Source organism: Bemisia tabaci, chromosome 1 (genome assembly GCF_918797505.1).
Source record: "Bemisia tabaci chromosome 1, PGI_BMITA_v3".
Lineage (NCBI taxonomy): Eukaryota > Metazoa > Arthropoda > Insecta > Hemiptera > Aleyrodidae > Bemisia > Bemisia tabaci.
In genome coordinates, this window is record NC_092793.1 from 58713622 (window position 1) to 58733648 (window position 20027).

A 20027-nucleotide genomic window follows, 5' to 3' on the forward strand; every position below is an offset into this window, starting at 1 on the left:
AGCGGCTTTCACGATATGAAAATGCAGAATAAATTGAGACCTCTGTTATTTCATATCCTATGAAATTCAAAATACCACAAATACCATCAGAATGGTACCGACTGTATGGAATGAAGACAATCATAATAATCTCTACATTACGAACAGCTCTGTAGACTGATAAAAATTATATTGAGGTTGATGAAGAGTGAGCAAAATGTTTCGACAAAATTAAACCTTCAACATTTGGTTTTTTCATTTCTCCGTTTTTAACCCGTACAAAATGTTCAATTTGGCACCTAAAGGAGCGCAAATCACGGCAACTCTGATGCTGTGCTGGGGTCCATCTCATTCCTCGAATTCAGAATGCCTGAAATTCCCTACCGATATTGCTCATTTATTGGAATCATTCCGATTGTGTTTCTTCTTGCTCTGTTTCTAAAGAAATGCGGCAATTGGGGGTGGGGGGGGGGGTAAATACTTCTCGTTTTTCATTTCGATGAATTATTACAAATTATTGCTTTCAACTCAACCTCTGTATCGTTTATTTAATTTTTAAGGATTTATGTGCATCCATTTTCCCAATATAAAACGCAGTTTGCAATCAAGCGTACACTAAAAAAAAAAATTAATCCTGAATATGAAATTTATTTTACTTTCCAAAACCAGATGCTCCGGTTGGTTAGACCAGTACTCCAGAGGGATCAACAATAATCCGGATGAATTGACCAGAGAATTCAAATCGAAATTTGATCCAAAACTTACAATGGCTTGGATGTCGTTTAAAGGAACGAAAGACGTCGGTTTTCTCGACAAAAATCTCAGTTTTCTGAAGCAAAAAGCGCCTATCGAACTTACTGGTACGGTAGATTTTTTTCAATTCAAAAGCCGAAAAAACGGGAGCCAATGAGAGACGGATTCCACGTGCCTTAACTCTCCCTATAAAAAAACTTCAACCGCAAAAGATAGAATTTCGGTGGAGGCCTCTTTCCTTCTCGAACGATAACGGGTAACACCCGCGCTGCCTTGCTACAGAAAAACGCCGTATGAACACTCGAGAGTTGCCAAATTTCCTCCAATTAAATGTGCATTTTCAAGCAGAATTATGAATATTTCCACTTGAAATTTTCAGATAATTTAGATCTAATAGCGAATAAAATTCTGTGAAAAATTGAAGAGAAAGTATTCACAGATTTCCCTGAAATTATGTATTTTATCAACGGAAATTTAGCAACGTCTGAGGGCCCATACGGCGTTATTCCTAAGCACGGCAGCGCGTGAAGTGACATGTTAGGAAGAAGAGGGCGGACCGGTCTTAATTTGTCGCCTAATTCACCGATTCCGGGGCGCTTGTCAAATTTGCACCTCGCTACCAGGAAAAGGCCCATCTGCCATGCTCGGTGGTGGGAACAACCACGTATCTACGTTGTGTTTTCGTTGGAGATACGAGCTTTTTGCATAGCGGGAGCGTTTGACGCCGGGCCGCGACGATGCCGGTTAATTTATGCGCGCCGAGATGGAAAGGAACCAATTCGATTACTGCCCAATTAAATCGGTATCAACGTCGCTCGAAATACGACAGCTCTTAAATGTCACCGCCCGAGCCATCTTCTCGCCAGACGACGCGACGTTCGTCAAAGTGAGCAACAATCGGGACCGGAGCAGAAGCCCGAGACCTCCTTTCGCTAGGCCTCTCTTCCAGCTTCGGGGGACATTTGACAACTCATTTTCCCCGATGCTAAACAGATAATAACGGAACTACTCGAAATATTAAAGTATTTTATGTGAGAGGGGCCTCTATGCTCATCAATTTATTCTAGTGAAAGTTAACTATCTTCACCGTGATGTCGGCCCTGAGACCAATAAAAATACGCGCAGGGCACGGCCCACAATGGACCGAATCAATGGGAGAGGTCGGACATGATTTTTTTGACTAACAGTGCAAATTTAGATGTTTCTTTCGTCAAATTTTAAATTTTGACGGGGGATACTAAAAAAAAAATTACGAGAAAACCAATATGGAACTATTTTTAAGACCTCAAAATTTTGTAAAAACGGAGTTATGAGCTTTCAAATCTTTCAAATATTGTCCGACTTCTTCTATTGACTCGATTCACTGTGCGGCCCAAGTCTCAGTGCACTGCCTTTTAAACGAAAGCACGGAACTATAATTTAGCGCATTCTTACTGCAAAAGATTATTGCACTCCGAGCTGAAATTGCACTGATTTACCTTTATGTCACGGGTAAAAATCAGCAAAATTTAGGGAGGCTATTGCACAGCCACATTCTCATTAAAAAATGAAAAGTTTGAGTCAACTTTGCGGCCTTGGAGTGGGGATACGTTTCTTAGTGTGGGAAACCACGAATGTTGATAACTCATTTTGATTTTATGAAGGATACTTATGTTAAAGTGAGGCGATTCTGAACGAGGTTTATGGTGAACCCAAACCTGCGCAGGAACTTTAATAGGTTGGATTGAAACAAATATTTGGGAAATGATGATTGTAGGGCTTTACTGGGTAAAAAAAGGAATAATGTTGTGCACGGTTACTTGATTTTGACCTGCTAACCTAGTTGATCTGAATTGTGTGTACATGCACCGATCAAATCGGTGTTGTGTACCTTCCATGGACCCTGGACCTCTATGGACACTTGGAGATTTCTGGTGAAATAATCAACATCAATCTTGTCATCAACGGACACTTATGCATGATTCAAATGATCCTTAAGAAAACATGACACGATGTTAAAGTTATTCAGTGAAATTATACAGTCAAAGCAAATGCAACAGAATTTCACCAAAAAATCTAAAATCTCCTCACACTTTCTAAAGGACTAGCTGAATAATGAGGTTATTTCGCTTTCATGGTCGGTTAACCTGAAACTTCGCTCGTTTTTAACCTACAATGTCAAATGTTGTGTGGTAAGTAGGGGTTAAGAGCATGTGAATCTGCTAAAAGTAAATAATTTAATAGTTTAACGGGGTTGCTTCAGTTTAATACTCGTGATGTAAAATTTGTTTTTCGCAATTTTCCTAGAGTTTCCAGTAATTATTTTCAGCACCATGTTATCTTACTTACATTCACCAATAATGACCTCTCACCATGGACAGAATTATTTTTGTTTCAACGATTTGAGACGTGAAACAAAGTTTATTCCAAAACACCTCGTCGTGGATTTAAAAGAAAACAAATATTAACAAACCTGTTACCAATGAGCAAAATGATAAGAATCCAATCCTATTTACAAAGAAAAAACGAACTATGTTTGACACTTTTCCACACCTACTCCAAAATATCACTCAACACTAATCGCCGACAAACATTTAATTTTTACCGTGTTTTTTTTTATTTTCAATGTAAAATTAATCGATTTTGGGATCAACTCAAAATTTTCATTTCTTTGTTTACAAAATCACTTTTTCGTTTCATAAATGTCTCCGCCCGAACCGGTGACTGAAACACGATTAGGAGCACTGATTATGCATGCTGATCAAAATGAGGCACTTCCGATTCTCGCCCGCACGGGTTTTGCACGCTCTAATCCGATCGAAAATATCAAGAGCAGGAAGCGATGATTACCGAAACAATAACTTTCAATAAGAACAGAATAATTAGTGAAGTAAATGGTTTACTTTGATTTCAAGGTCACCGGTGAAAATTTCGTAATTGGACAATTTTCGAGCGCTGCTTTGAGAATATCACGAGAACGTCTAAAGACACGTTTCAGACACGAAATATTCCGAGAAAACTTCACCTCGAACGGTGATTGCTATATTCGGCACGAGCAAAATATCTTAGCGCGGCACTAACGATGAATCAGAGATATACTTGAGATGGTAGAATCCTCGGGTCCTTGTTGTAAAGGTGACAGGTTAATCCAGAGTAACACCAATCCGTAGATCAAGCATGCGCACTACGAAGGGTCAAAGGGGGGGGGGGGTATCAAAGGGTCACTTTTTTAATCGAGCGCGATCCCTTCCGTTCGAAAAGGGACGGAAGAAGATAATACTTATCGGAAACCGATTTGAAAGAGGCGAATCAAATATCAACTTTGATAAAAAAAAAAAAAAAAAAAAAAAAAAAAAAACGGTGAACGATATATGAGAAAAGCTGTGAAAAAAACAGTTTGTGACGAACGTTTGGGAAGACAATTAAGGCATCGGTAAGCTAGAAAATGGAGCAAATAGTTGACGCAGTGTATTGCACAAGCACGCTAGACGAAATTAAAGATGCAGCATATCTTTACGCGGGGGAATACACGATAGTATAATGTATACAAATAAGCAGGACGAAAGTTTCTAAAAATTTGCTTTTCCCATTTTTCAAATGAAAGAAATCGCACAACGGGCTAGGAATGCGAGCGTAACACACACAGATATGACTGAAAACACTCTTTTGAATACCGATGCTCGAGTTAAAAGGCGCGTATCTTATTACGTAGCTGACTTAGAGAGTGATTTGTAAGAGATTACCGGCAAAAATGCTAAATCAGTGCGAACAACACTACTAACAAGCACTACTTTAAATAGAATTCGAGGGAAGCAAGCGACCTATAAAAAGCGAAAAGTTTGACGAATTTTCCGGAATTTGTCAAGGAAGGTTAACACTAAAAAAGAACTCGGTTCGAACTACACTGGTGGTAATCCAAAATTTTCCTTGACGCTCTAGGTGAAAGGTCAGCCGTTGAAGAGGATATTTTGCGATTTTTAAGGAATGCAAATAGGGATTATAAACGAAGAAGCTCGATGAAAACGACACTAAAGACAATCCTCTATTTCGAGTAACGTTCGGGGAAGACAGTCGGTGGTTTCCGGGCGATTCCGCACAATTTTCCAAACGCGAAAGGAGGTTATATACAAACGCGAGCGCTGCGGTAAATGACACCGATGACAGCCGCTTTTACGGATAGCGTTTGAACAAGACAGTCAACCGGAATTTTTGGAGCGCGAATTTGGATAATTGGCGACACGAGGCGGGAACGGATCGCGAATTTTTAGGAAACGCCGAGGGACCGCGTGGGCCGAGTGGGAGATGGCGCGACCCGCGTGACGCCAGCGCGAGAACTCGCGTCTCGCGGGCTGAGGCCGCGAATCCGCGGCGCGAAGCCGGGCGCCGGAGACGGCCGGAACCTCCCGAGCGCCTGGCCTCGTGGATTTCGGGTTTCGGCTCAGGCCGGATTAACCGTGACGTCATCGCGAGTCGCCGTTTTCGGATCTTCCTCCGTCGCACCGGCACACCTGTGTCCGACTGACCGGAGTTGCTGCCGAAATACTGTCCGTTCCTCGATGATTTGTCCGTACTGTCGTGCTAAAGAAGAACGCAGTATGAGCCTTCAGACGTTGTCAAGTTGCCTCAGATAAAAACTGAATTTACTGGAAAAATTGCGAATATTATTTTCCAAAAATTTAGAACAATTTTGTACGCGATTTGATCTAAAATATTTGAAAATTTCAAGAAAAAATATGCATGAATGTTGTCAAAAATACATGTTTTATCAGGGAGAATTTGGCAACTCTTGGATGTTCATACGGCGTTCTTCCTTAGCACGGCAGCGAGTAATATCTTCAACTTTCGTATCACAGTGAAATCCATTATGAGAAATTTCGATTGTAAGTCCGCGACCCCCCCCCCCCCCCTTGACCCCGCGAAAAGACGCGCGGATAGCGGATAGTCCGCATATCACACCCCTGTAGCCAATGTCACACAATCAAACCTAGCTATCAAAATATCAGGGTCATGTGTTGTGATTGGCTTATACGATGACTTGGACCAATCAGATCACCTGACTTTGATATATTGATGGCACGGTGTGATCGTGTGCGATGACTTCTGGCACCGGAACCGTCGAACGGCGATGTTTACACCGATTCTGAGCGGTGTGAATCGTAGGGGGAGCATGGGGGGGGGGGGGGGAATAATGAGTCAGTAAATAGATTGAGGTTGGAAATTTCGGATGCGCCCACAGTATTCTACGTAACATTTCATCAGGAGAACATGTACTGTGGTGCGGAATTTCACAGCCTGTATGGTGGTTCATCAACAAACTTGACAACTCCGAATATAATAAATAACCATGACAATGACCAAACGCTCATCTTGAAAATTTGGCACAAGCATTACTCAAGAGAGTCCACCCAGCAGATTCCGCAGCTGAAGGATGTGAAATCGGATTCTGGGGCTCGGCCGGGCGGCTCATCGCGATGAAGCCTTTCCTCCTTCCATTTTTCGTCGGTCATCCGTAAAATTAAAGACTCTCAATCTATCACCAAAAGGTGTAATGACCGCATCACACACTACGTATATATGTAAAATAATCTCTATCAAAAGGATCTGCCACATTGGCTATCAATTCTTTTTTTTTTTTTTTGGTGTGCCGGCGGTCGTAATGCTGCCTTAGTGGAGCCCTTGCATGTGTCAGGAATTTGCGATTGAAGCACTGATACTAATGTAAAATTTCGCGAAAAACACTTCAAATCTCAATTTTCCTGATGCGATCGACATGTTCTGTGGGCAATGTAGCTGGTAAATCATTTACTCAGCTAGCCGTATCTCTTGCGTGCAGCAGACTTGTTTTCAAATTAAAGGCGAGAAAATATGGATGTTCCTCCATTGCAAATTCCGCGCAGGTTGAAGCTACGATATGCATCTATAGGAGGTACTTACGTTTCATAAGTTTTCAGTTTACGCTTCATACTTATTTTCCATTATTTAGTAGCGTCTCAAGGAAGCTGACAGCACCGGCAAAAATAGACACGAAGACAAGACATCAAAGAAAATTGAGAGCTGATTCGCTTATGCATTTCGATGTCAACATTCAAGGAATGAATATTTAAAGGTAGGGCTTTTTACACCTCCTGTGTCTCTCTTCTTCAAACTCTCAGTGTTTGGGAGGCTCTCTCTACCGAAAGAAAACTTATCAGATGGAAAAGTATCAAGATGTACTCTAGAAGATCACCATGCCCCAATGATTGGTAGAAAGTAATATAGAAAAATATATCAGATATAATAAATGGACTGCAATTCGCAGTAAGGAACTACGATTTCTGACTCATACATGATAACACCTATCTTTAAAGGGAAACTAATGGCACATAAGTTGTTGCTGAAACGAACTAGAAATTTTAGTTCCCGATTGCAAAATGTAGTCCAAATATTGATAATATGGAGAGAATAGTATTTGAACTAGATTATTAACAATATGTGTCCTAATAGTTTTCCTATGCAGATAGATACTGTTGTGGAGGAGCCAGAAATAGGAGTTCCTCATTATAAAATGTAGTTCGTTTTTCCTTCGAAATTTTCCTCAAAATTTTTAAAAAATGGCAATCTCCAAGAAATCATTTCTTAGACCATACGAGTACGACTTCGAGTAATTTTGAAACGGTCACAAAATCCGATGTTTGGTTCGAAAGCATAACATTTGGATACGGCTTATTCTGGTCATAATGAAAAATCGAATCTCAATTGTACTACTATAACCTTGAATAAAACCGTGTGTATATAGTACTGTAAATAGGACTATTCAAAAAAGTTGACAAAATCAGTGGCGAGGCATGAATGATCAATTTTCGATATTCCGATATTAGATGGTATGGTAAAGAATCGATTATTGAGGTGTTCGTTGCGAACACCCTGTTTATCGATCCTTTTCCATAAGTTTAGATGACAGATCGGTCGATACATCGCAAAGCACGTCACGCCACTGGACAAAATTAGCTCTGGCGATTAATGAGCAATTTGGCAATTAGAGGTGCACTTGTCCGCACATCTGTCCGATTTGTCCTAAACTGGTTCGGAAGCCGGACGCCCACTCTTACGCCACAAACATATAGACAGCCACCGACTGAAACTCATCGATAATCGGCCAACGATGGATTGGAATGGTGACATGGTGTCGAAATAAATCCGATTAGCTTATTTATCCGAAGCTCTTTTTTTTAATTATTTTTTTAAGTGCACAAGGAGAGAAACTCAGGTTACAAGGTTACCGCTTTCCAATGCGGTTTGTGTGCAACACCACTAGATCTTCCTGTTCAATTACAAAACGATTAAAAAAATGGGTAACAAGGCTAATTTACACGAATAAAACCAAAGACCCAGCCTTTCTCAGTTGAATAAAATAGTAAATATAAATATAATATAAATAACAAAGTAATCCAACACAATGTGTTGATAAGGCGCGTCATTAACTCGCACATATCAACCCCTTTAGTTTTCATTTACAGAGATTTCAAAATAGGCAAACAGCATAAAAAGAGAATTCACGATCCAACACTGCGAGGTCAAAGACGCACCTTGACGAGACCGTGTATTGTGAAAGTAGAAAGCTATTCGATCGAATTTAAGTTTTTTGATCTGCCTCAAGCAAAATCTTATCAGATTCTTGAAGAAAAGTGCTACGGAATAATTTAAGCGAAGAAAGGAAAAATTCTGTCGAACTCCTAGAAGATAAAGTCGATTTAAAGGTATTTTGGGGCTAAAATACCCAAATCACCGGTAGTAAAAATCCCGTTATATTATTGAAAAGAAATTGACTCGATATAAATGCAATTGCATTAAATACGTCTTGATTTTGTTATTTTAAACGTCTTTCCATGCAAAGAAGTTCAACCATGTCGTTGCTTTATTCATTCATGAATTGAAAGTAAGCAATCTACATCCCGAAAATCTACTGATTTGCCGTAAAAAATTGCAGAAACTTGATATACCAGGTCGATGCACCCACTCGTTGAATTTACCAACCAATTTTGTGAGTGCAAATGTGTAAGAATCAATATGCTATAGTCATTTTGGGTGCATTTATTTTTCATGAAACAATAATAATTTCAATCCCGAAAAACCATCAATTTTCCGTATAAAATCGAAAAAATCAAAATATGTCAACTCCCCGACGTGAAAATTAGATTCTACGTATGTAAAATGTAAATACTTATGTATCGATATGCTGAACAGAACTATGTGTGGACAGTCAGAAGCCCGCGGCAACATTAATTCAACAGAAAAACTGTAAAAATTAGATAGGATTTTAGCCGCTTTGCCCGCCTCTCCTCGCTACTTACAACAAACCGTTCTTATACTCATCTCAAAATTTTTCTCAGAGCTTTGGGTTATTATCAGCTTCCATTTAAACTCCGGTTCGATGGCCGAATCGGCTGCCAAAAAAGCAAGCCACTGTTGAGGGGTTCTATGAGAAATTCGTGATATTATCGGCTCTCAGGAAATCACCCCATGGCTAAAATTGGTGGTATAAATGTTTAAGTGCTTAAAATAATCGTATTCAAGAAACTAAGGAATTAAACTATGGAGTCAATTTCTTTTTAATAATATAACGAATTTACTACCGGTGATTTAGCTATTATAGCCCCAGAATACTTTTAAAGCGCCTTTGCGTTCCAGAATCTCGACGGAATTTTTTTTTTTTTTTTTTTGCTTAAACGATTCAAGAAACATTGTAGTTAAAAATATAAAGATTTTCGATTTGGACGTATGAAAAATGTTTAACTCGTTCAGGCACACCGTGTATTGTATGGAGTACTGCTGTTATTCGACCGTTGTCTTCAGGTCAAAATTCTTACAAAGAAGCCCCTTGCAAGAGGCAAATTTTTTGTAATTTCTCCCAGTTTTTTCAGCGTTAGGTATATAAATGAATTGTTTGTCAAATTTTGAGGTCAATTATATTTAATTGTAATTTATACTTTCTTTTTTTCCCCTTCATTTTATTTTTCGTATCGAGGAGTCGAGGTTTTGTTGATTTCTTCGGATTTCGATTACTGTAACTTCTCTTCTATTCGGCCGATTTTTATGAATGAGGTCTCTTTTTATTTGTGTTTTAACGGAGAGTAAGGAAAAAATTGCTAAATACATGCGAAACAATTTTTTTTGAAAATTGGATGAATCCTAGCGTGACGGTGAAATGGTTAATGAAGCGTGAGTAATTGGGGTACGGGTATCGGCCGCGTTGGGACCCAAGGCCCAGGCCCATTGTTCTTCGTGACGCCGACGCAGTGATCAGGAGCGTGGGACGAGAGGGCTTAGTGGACTCCTGTATGAGCCACGTTTAGCAAATGGTCTAATGAGTCTCGAGGCTCATCACAGATTGCACTTACCACTATCCTGGTGGCCCCGGCTATCAGAGCAAGGAGTACCAACTTTTGAAAAGGATAACAGTGTTGTGGAGATATGTCAAAGCAACGTTGTGAACAAAACGGAGTGAGTGAAATTCTCATTCAAGGAGTGCCGAACTGGTCAGCCATCCTCGAATCAGTTCGCTTGCTTCCGCTTATATATGCATATTTTAAATCAGCGCGCCCCATTCTAAGGTTTTTTTAAAAAAAGCCAAGAAACGTAGACTCTTGGTATTCATTACACATAAACTAGCGAGCCCCAGAATGAGAAACAAATTTTAATCATTATTATTGACGGATTAGTAAACTTTTTACACGCTTTGGAAAATCTCAGAAGTTCGCGGTAGTACACTCGATGAATAAGTTTCACAATAGTTATACGATGTGTCGTATGCATCTGTCTTACCACTTAGTGCATGTAACCTTTGCAAGGATTTTTTATAAAGGAGTGACCCTGACTCATGCAACTTCAGAACAAAATCAAACTATAAAGAGTGTTTGTTAGTCCAAACTAAGGTTCGAAGACAGTCTGACGGAGGGAACGAAACGTGCGCATTTACATTCTACCAAAACAAAGCATTGGAAAGTTCCATCAAAAGATTTGCGTGCGATACAACGCCTATAAACTTTTTAGCATGGCCAACTTTTGATCTACAAGCACTCTTAAGTATACTAGGACGGCTTTTATGATCAAACAGACACGAAAATTCCCTCAACACAGGACAGAGGACCTCTTGAATATAATGGCTCCAGTGGTGAAGCGTGAATCGATATCGATATTGGTGATCGGTTATCGATATTTCCCCATTTGATACTGTGTTAAAGAATCGATAATTGAGGTGTTTGTTCCGAACACCCTTCTTATCGATCCATTTCCACGCCACGCTACTGAATGGCTCATTTGCTCGAGGGAATAGTTTTGCATCCTTGCGCTGCGCTGCTTAATATCTAGGAGAAAATCAGAGATCGAACACTAGAGAAATATAATCCAACAATATATGAATTAGTCTTTGAGGAAAAGTATACAATTCTGAGATTTTGAAGCTACTTAAACTAGGGCTTCCCAGAGCGATCCGAAAGTTTGCCGAATTTTCGCCGAATTATTGTTATATTTCCAAAAGTTTGCCGAGGTTTGGCTTAATTTTTGGTGTAAAGCTAGAGATACGTTAATTCAAGAATGATGTTTAAGATAGAGTTCTAATTAGTGCTGCGATTCAAGAGAGGGTTTAGAGGGTTTTTGGTCATTTTTGCCATCACTTCAGCGAAAAGGAAAATATATATACTCGCGAAGCGCGAGGGTTGATAACATTACGTGTAACTTTAGCCATTACGCGTCGCAAGTTTTTTCCTTAAACGGTATTAATTCAAATATATGAGCCAAAAATACTGAAGTAAATGCTGAAATATTGTGCGAAAGTACTAATAAATTGCCATTACTCATGGTTATTTTATTTAAAAAAGATTTTAAAAAAAATCAGCATTTTAGTGTACGATTCGATAAACGATTGATTATTTGACGGTATCTGAATTTTACAGAATTTCCGAACGTCATATTACACTTCTGTGTGTCAGGTGTTTACATACACAATTCGACTGTATGAAACATTTTGAATGGCTTTTGTAGCACATCTCGGGTAAATATCGCAAACTGAAAGGCAAAACGATTACAACATTCTTTTTCATGCAATTTTGATCGCATCGTATGCTACTCATGAGCTTAGTGCACTGCACGCATGATTTAGCGAGTCATTCTCCGATCTATTCCTGTGGAGCACTAAATCCGAGAATTCATTTACCTCATCATCCTTCACCTACGGAGATGAGATAAAATAAGGGTATACTGGCTGCTCGGCTTTAACCACCCTGACTCATAAGGGATGTAAAATACGGATTCCTCGACTAGAAAAATGAAAAGACTTGCGAGCAGGGGGAAAAGTAATTTATGACTCTTTTAAAAATTCACGGCTGCTATGCGGAGTTTGAAACACTACACCGGATAAAGCTCAGAAAAGAGTAAAAGAAATAAGAAGAAAAACATAATACATCATGAGAATATTTTCTCTTAAAAACTTATTCCTAAAAAAAGTATTAACTATTTTTGGCCAACATAATAGAAATATTAATAAGCAACTGGCCATAGACGGCTCGATGACCGTTTCATATTATGTAAAGTTGGCTGCACCGAAACGATGAATTAATTCCATATTTTCCCGCTTGTCGGCAAGACGGCTGGTATGAGACCATTATGACCGACAATAAATAAGTAGACTCTCGATAATTCGAACCTCGATAATTCGAAAACCTCGTTAATTCGAAGGAAAGTCCGTTTCCCTAGGAAATCTCTCGATAATTCGAAGAAAATCAATGTATTTTTCTCCCCTCGTTATTTCGAAATTTTTAAGCTGGCTCGACCCTCTATAATTCGAAATTGCGACGAAAATTCTCTCTGTAATTCGAAGTGTGGGAAGTAAATATGGTCCTCCCTCTATAATTCGAAATAAGGCGGTACATTCCCTCTACAATTCGAAGTCAACTGTTTATGTACCTGGGTGTCTGAAAGAGCTGATAGGATTGTCAAAATGTAAACATGTAATTAATAATTTTAAAATTAAATATAAATAATTAATACTTAATAATTACTTAGTGTAATTTTCACCTCCGTAAAGAAATAAACTGATATATTTGGTTCCTTTTGACGTAAATCCGTCCATTTGCCTCTCTACATTCGAACCTCTCTAATTCGAAATCCCTCCGCATGAATCTCTTTAATTCGAACTCTCTTTATTTCGAAACCTCGCTAATTCGAAGAAAAAACCGATTCCCTTCAATTTCGAATTATACTTGTATTCCTTGGAGGCCAGAGAATACAACGTCGGCATAATGTTCGTTTGAAAATTCAACTACCACACCGTATGAACAAAATTTCCAAGATGCAATGAGGCATTTGAACTAAACACTTCGTTTATGAGAACTAGGTTGAGGCATGGTTTTGGTTGGTTCTTGATTTTTTCACGCGGAGACTCGTAGATAAGATGTAGTGTCTTACATTGGATTTTCTGTGGAGCACGGCTGCTGTATGTTTTCTCAACTGAGGCCGATATCTGTCTTACTTCGGTGCATGCTAAATATACTATAAACATTTCTACGAATCCAGAAATTTTCTATCGGCACGTTACATGCAAAGAGCGCCTGCCGTCAGCTAAGAGCTTAAAATGCAGTAGTTTTTACGCAGAAATGAAGGTTCAGAGAAAAAGGAGTCATGAATATTGCATTGTGACGCCAAAGTTTAAAAGTTTCAATCATGACTGAATTTTATTCATGAAGGAAAAGAAGTCGCCTTTTGAAGTCTCATTTAAACTTTCAGAGATAAAGGATCGTTTAGGTCGTAACGGGCTTAGAGAACTGGACGAAGGGGAATGGCTATGGCGCGCGGTGCGAGATGATTAGAGACGTGCATCCAACGGTATGTATATAGCCTTGCTAAATTTTAAAGTACAACCATTTTTTTTTTTGGTTTAAAGCAAGGAAAGAAGAAAAAATGAAAAAAAAACCCAACCCACAATTAACCAAGTTTAAGTTGTGCATTAGGAATGACTCCATGTACTGTATGATACGAGGGGTATTGGTAAAGTAAGTTAATATTTGTCATATCTTCTAAATTAATAAAGATAATTTAAATCTGTAAAAAGTTTGTGGATTGTCATACTCTCAGCTTTCTAAAAAGCTTCAGTTTTTTAAATTTGGTCCTTTGAGTGCCGAGTGACATCAGTTTTCCCACACCCGTCTCTCACCACCGCGTGTCCAAAATCGACGCGCGTCTTTAGGGGTGCTCGATGAGTGTTACTCATTTATTTCTTAGAGAGAAGCACAAATATTGATATAAACAGAAACTGTGATGTCATTAAAGGCTCAAATCAGCATTAAAAAGAAAATACCTTGGCCTTTTGTCTCGTCAAGTGATGCTGCTTCATGACAATGCTAGGCCCCATACAGCTCATGTGGCCAATCAGTTGTTGACCTCCTTAAAATGAGACCTTTCCCACGTCCTCCTTATTCTCAGGATCTCACCCCCACGTGATTTATCACTTATTACCTGAACTAGAGAAGAGTTTTGGCGAAAAAAGTTCCGTGGACGACGATGAGGTGAAAGAAGCTGTACAAAAGTTGTTGCAAAAACGGAATCGCCAGTTTTACGCTGATGGAATAAAAAAGCTCTTGTCATGGTATGTAAAATGTGTCCAACGAGATGGGGATTATGAGGAAAAGTAAAGCCAGATCTTCACAAACATGGAAATTTTAAACTTTAAACAAAAACCTCCATTTTGACAATTTGCAGGATGAAGCCGCATGCTACCGTCCTGTGACCTCCCCAGCGCGCGTCAATTTTGGACACGCGGTGGTGAGAGACGGGTGTAGGAAAACTGATGTCACTCGGCACTCAAAGGACCAAATTTAAAAAACTGAAGCTTTTTAGAAAGCTGAAAGTATGACAATCCACAAACTCTTTACAGATTTAAATTATCTTTATTAATTTAGAATATATGACAAATATTAACTTACTTTACGAATACCCCTCGTACATACTTGTTAAAAAAAGTTACTCACCGTGCGACACCAGATTGAAAGAAGATAAATGAATGGTAAAACTCACCTGAAACAAAGGAAAACAGACGAATCAGAAAGAATCATAAAAGACGATAAGTTGACGGTCAGATCCCGTTTCAGTTAACTTGTCCTCTTGGAAAAAAGGACAAGTTACCTGAAAGGGACTAAAGTTATGTCATTACGAATTTACGAATATTTTTCAATGTGTTTTAATTGCGTTCATGAAGTTGGATGCGCCAACCTTAGATCGTATAAAAGCTGAAGAGGCATTAAATAATGCATAGAATAACGGTGGAATCACATGATGTGATTAGTTGCACTGAACGCAGAATCGTGTTTTGATGCTTGATGCTTGTATATTAGCTAAAAAGAATAAGATATGTCCAAACAACAACTTTCTACGTTCAATAGTAACAGAGATATCGCGCTTTAAAAAGTCGGGCTTTTCACGTCATCCACCACGATAGTGACACCCTTGATTTCTTCCTCTTTTATTCGATCAGTGATGCAGAAGGCGAAACGCGAAACTTCAACGACATTAAGCGCAAACAAACTGGTAAGCTGACTGATCGGCTTACCCATTCTTGTTAATGATGTTCAAATCGACTTCATTTTTCCATGAAAAACTATACTATTTTTGGCTATTTTAGAAACGGCGCGGCATTTGTGCCAATAGTTTTTCTATGCAGGTAAGGGCTTTCATGGATGAGCCAGAAATAATAATTCCTTAATGCAAAAAGTAGCGTAAACTTTAGAAGCCGTTGTTATGCCCATGAGGTGTAACAAACATTCCATAATGGGCACGTACGATTAGGTACATGTTCGGTTCAGAAACCAATCAAGAAATTAAAATCCCCTAGAAACATTCGCATTGCCGAGGAATCAGATCATTCGGTACGGCGGGAAATTAAAATGTATTTTAATTATACTTTCGTGACACTTAGAGCGGATCGTGGGAAAAAATAAGGAGTGAGAAAGAAGCTGAGAGCCTTTTCCTCTAAAAGAGGAATGCTTCATTACCATTTAGATACAATGAAGAAGCTTTCATGGCGGGGCCGAGGATGGGGTGTTTTGTAGGAGGATAAGCGAATGCCCGGCTGAAATTCGTTGATTAATTTCGGAAATTTACATGAAATTACGCTGGATAAAGAGGGAGGGGTCTAAAATCCCGGAGTTCGCGAATGGCGTGATTCGCCCCGAACTTTAGCGCAACTCCCGTGAAGGAGCTGCCGTGCGAAGCTAGAATTTCCGATTTTCGTACGCTACCTATTAAAGTGTAAAATTTTGCAAGGTACACATCAGATATCACGTGAGGAAAGTTGAAGACTTTAAATCTCAGCTTACGAAAAGCTTCTTAATTTAAACCCGTGGAAGGTTGCTGCCAGTGACGACCTGACTCATCAGAACTCGTTTTTACAGGGTGCCTCAGAACTAGACGACCAGAGTGCAGGCTCGTGAGCTACGGGTCAAAGCGGAACTTCTTTCTTCTATAAAGTTATATCTCTGAAAGCGCTTGTGTCCCCGCCCTCTAAATTTTTAAGAGAATCATTGTTTTTATTCTGACTTTTGGCTACTGTTGTACCGTATAGATGATGAGTAAAAGCAGGCACCTCTCGATACTTTTTAGTCCTGTATTGTGCCCTCAAAGATATTTGAATCTAAAAATTGTGGGAAGATTTACGGGGTCTTGGAGTCAAAAGTCTCTAAGAGTATTAAGAGTGTCAAAAACTCAAATTTTTCACTTGGGACCTCCAACCCAAAATGAGAGCGTGGATCTTGCGGATGAATTGAGCTGACAAGGCCCGAACGCGCGGAGAGGTTCGTCTAGCGTGCTTCGAAATAAATCGATTGACCTGCCATTTAGACCTAGGGATGAAGATCGATTATCAGGGTGTTTGCAAACAACATCTTCATCATAGATTCTTTAACATAAAGTCAAATGGGAATTCTCGATAGCTGAAGATAGACTCATCGTCGCCGGCCCGCTTTTGATTATGGGTCCACCTGTACTGTTGCCAGATTAGGTTAAAAGATCAGATTTTTCACCGCATTCCAGGTCATTCGTAATAGCCACATTTTATTACATACCCTGGCAACCTTGACCCTCAGCTTTGAGTGGGCCAAGTCCTAGCTTTTCTCGGAATCAAAGTCACAAATCGGGGTTTAAGTAGGATCAATACTAGCTCGCCAAGAAGCAGCTGGGATGACAAAATCTCTTAAAATGCATACATTTTAGGCGCAGAGGCTTTATAATAAGTGCACGGTTCGAAATCCCGCAGGAAAGGTCGGAGGTCATTTTACTCTTTCTCCCCGGCCCGGGGCTCAATCCTTTCTGGCAGAGTTTTGATAGCGGTACACAAAACATTCATATAAACATTGCATGTTTTGAATTCGATGAAGTTTGAACGTGTTTATAGTTTTCACGGAATCATATATTTGTAACTTGAGTCAGGCAAAATATGGTTTTTGGTTGAAGTTCAAATTGTTCACGACGGCGAAAACCCAGATTTTGGGTCAAAATAGCAATGTTACGTTTTTACCACTTAATTCTCTCCTATATTTTCTCGGGCATCTCGTCAATGTTTTATGCCTTAACTTTCATAAAACGGGATGTCATGAGCGCTCAAAGTACACGGAGAAAAAAGTGGTCCACAAAATGAGCGGACCTTCTCCGTTTCACTGTTTTTCAACTTTGAACTATTTACAAAATCTAATGTTTCGGAGTATCGTGTGTGGGTGTATTTTGCGCCAAATCATAAGATCAAATCATTTCAAAACCTAATCCTCCCCCTTCTAAGGACTAGGAATTCCATCACATTTAAAAGCATGTCATATTGGAAATGGTTGAATTCAACGTAAATGGCAACACTGGTGACTGCTCATGACATCATTGAGCGCCACAATACGTAATGGTGTGTCATGAGGAATCATCAGTGCTGAGGTGATTTTAAAATTGCCGTAAGTAATCTTTTCCACTCCGTCGACCCGATGTAATGACTTCTGGCAGATTTCCTTTCCTCCCTTTTTCTCCCAAGAAAATAATGACTGCTGATCCTTCAGATTGTCAGCTGAACAGCAAGAAGATTTCAACTGCGTTCTTCGGAAGTTGCTGCTCTTCAAACTGAGTTTCCGAGGAAATACAACCGTCTCCACTGCTAGGTAGTTCGGCTACGAAGCTGTTCTCTCTGGCTGAGTCGTGTTAATTGAAGCCGTTTAGCTAGGCTCGCGAACTAGAAATCTTTATCGGAAAGTTGAAATGGGTAAAAGGGTGCATTTTAATGACTTATTATGCACTGTATGACTGGCACGTATATTACCAAATTTCGAAATTTGGAATTTTCACATACATGCACAAAAAAAGTGGTCATCATTCAACACAACAGGAGTTTCATTCATTGCACTCAAAGTTGTGTCTACACAGATTTAGAAAATGTCTGTCGTTTTGACTATAAACTTCAAAATTCTCTGTTTCTTTTCATTTTATCTCCCTTTCGGATATTTTTCTTACTTTCTCGTCATTTCATACTCTACCTCTTCCATCCGTTGTTTTTTCCATTTCTCTTGGTTCTCTCCCCATCAATCGCTTTTTTCTACATCTCTTTCATTTGTTCTTCCTTTTTTCTATATTCAACCTCGTTAGTCTCTATTTCTACCTCTTTTCTTCCCTTCTCTTCTTCTCCTCCCCCTGTCCCTCCTTCTTTACCTCCAATTGCTTCTTCTATTTTAGTCCCTCCCTATATTTATTTCCTCCTTGTGCAACAATTTTAAGCTTGTTCTATGTCTCTACATGGTAAAAGACAGTTATAAGGTGTCTCCTGAGATTGTGGTCCCACCCCAATCCGTTGGATGATATGGGCATTTCCAATTAATTGCGACGGTTCCGCAACTCACGTTGGGGCTATAGCACCGCAACCTATGGCTTAGTAATCACCGTTACTTGAGTGTACTACTACCACACCACTTCATTGGACAACCACTTCTCGTCCCATCCCCCCCCCCCCCCCCCATCCCTCATCCCCCCCTCCTCCCCCCTCCCTACCAATCCATACCCCCTCCCTTCCGCCCCGCCCCCCCCCCCCCCCATACCCATATCTCAACCCCCCCCCTTCCATAAACACTACCATTCCAACCCTAAACACCAACCCCACCCAAATGCCCCCCCCCCCACCTCAAACCCCCCCTTACCCCCATGCCCCCTATCCCAAGCGCCGCTGTCCCACCCTCATCATCCACCCCACCCCACCCACACCCCCCCCCACAACCCAACAAAAAAACACACCCCAACACCAACCACCCCCACCCACCCCCCCCCCCCCACCCCCCCCCCCCCCCCCCCCCCCCCCCCCCCCCCCCCCCCCCCCCCCCCACCAAAACAACAACACACAACACCCCCCCCCCCCCCCCCCCAAAAAAAAAAAACCCCCACCCCCCCCCCCCCCCCCCCCCCCCCCCCCCCCCCCCCCCCCCCCCCCCCCCCAACCCCCAAAAAAACAAACCAATCCACCCCCCCCCCCCCCCCCCCCACCCCCCCCCCCCCCCCCCCCCCCCATATATATATAATATATATTCCCCCCCCCGCCCTTACACACACAAACACACACAACACCCATTTTCCCTTTTTTTTTCCCCCCCCCCCCACCCCCCCCCACCCCCCTTTTTTTTTTTTTTTTGGGGAATGTTGCATGCATTTTGCCAAACACAGAGTGGTCAGCGCGGCGCGGCGGCGGCGGAGGTTAAAATTATTAAACCACATAAATGTTTGTTCATTCATAATTTTTTCGTTCATTTCTCATAAATGAAAGATCAAGTCACTCTCAAATTCCTGTCTCCGTTCATTCTCTCATTCCGTTTGTTTCTTGCCATTCCCCCAAGTCCCCGGTTAATTCCAGTTTAAAATCTTTGCAATCCGTGAAAATGTAATCTTTATTCCCGTTTGTTACAATTTGAGGCTGCAATTTTAAAAACGTGAATTTTTTGGAAGTATCGGTAATTTCTGAACTCAGCGACCCTCAAGAGTCCCTAATAAAGCATTTTGCTCAGTTTGAACATTCAATCTGATCTAATAACAGTCAAATCCGACTTTTTTGCGCGCGAAAATCGGTCGGCGCGCGTTGAGCGGAAACTTCAATCGATCATAACTCCGGAACCGTTCGGTTCCCCAGCTTATACGACCACTCGTTGGATGCGGAAAAAGACGAACAATTTAAAAAACTGGTTTTGGTTCAAATAAAAAATTGAGATCTTTGTAAATTTTTCGATTAAAATAAATTTTCTTGACCTAAAAACTGGAAAAAAGCACATATGTTAACTTAAAAA

At 40.4% G+C, this 20027-nt stretch overlaps 1 protein-coding gene across 7 annotated transcripts in view; it reads right to left on the minus strand.

Annotated features, from left to right (window-relative positions):
* The window catches only part of dnc (phosphodiesterase dunce), a 774040-nt gene that overhangs the window by 474848 nt on the left and 279165 nt on the right, over positions 1 to 20027 (minus strand). Inside the window, exon 1 of one of the 7 annotated variants that reach the window (XM_072304304.1) lies at positions 3185 to 3964. The exons of the other annotated variants lie outside the window; for them this stretch is intronic. The gene's annotated coding sequence lies outside the window, so the exon portion shown is untranslated. Of the gene's footprint in view, positions 1 to 3184; positions 3965 to 20027 lie in introns of those variants that run through there. 7 annotated transcript variants of the gene reach the window in all.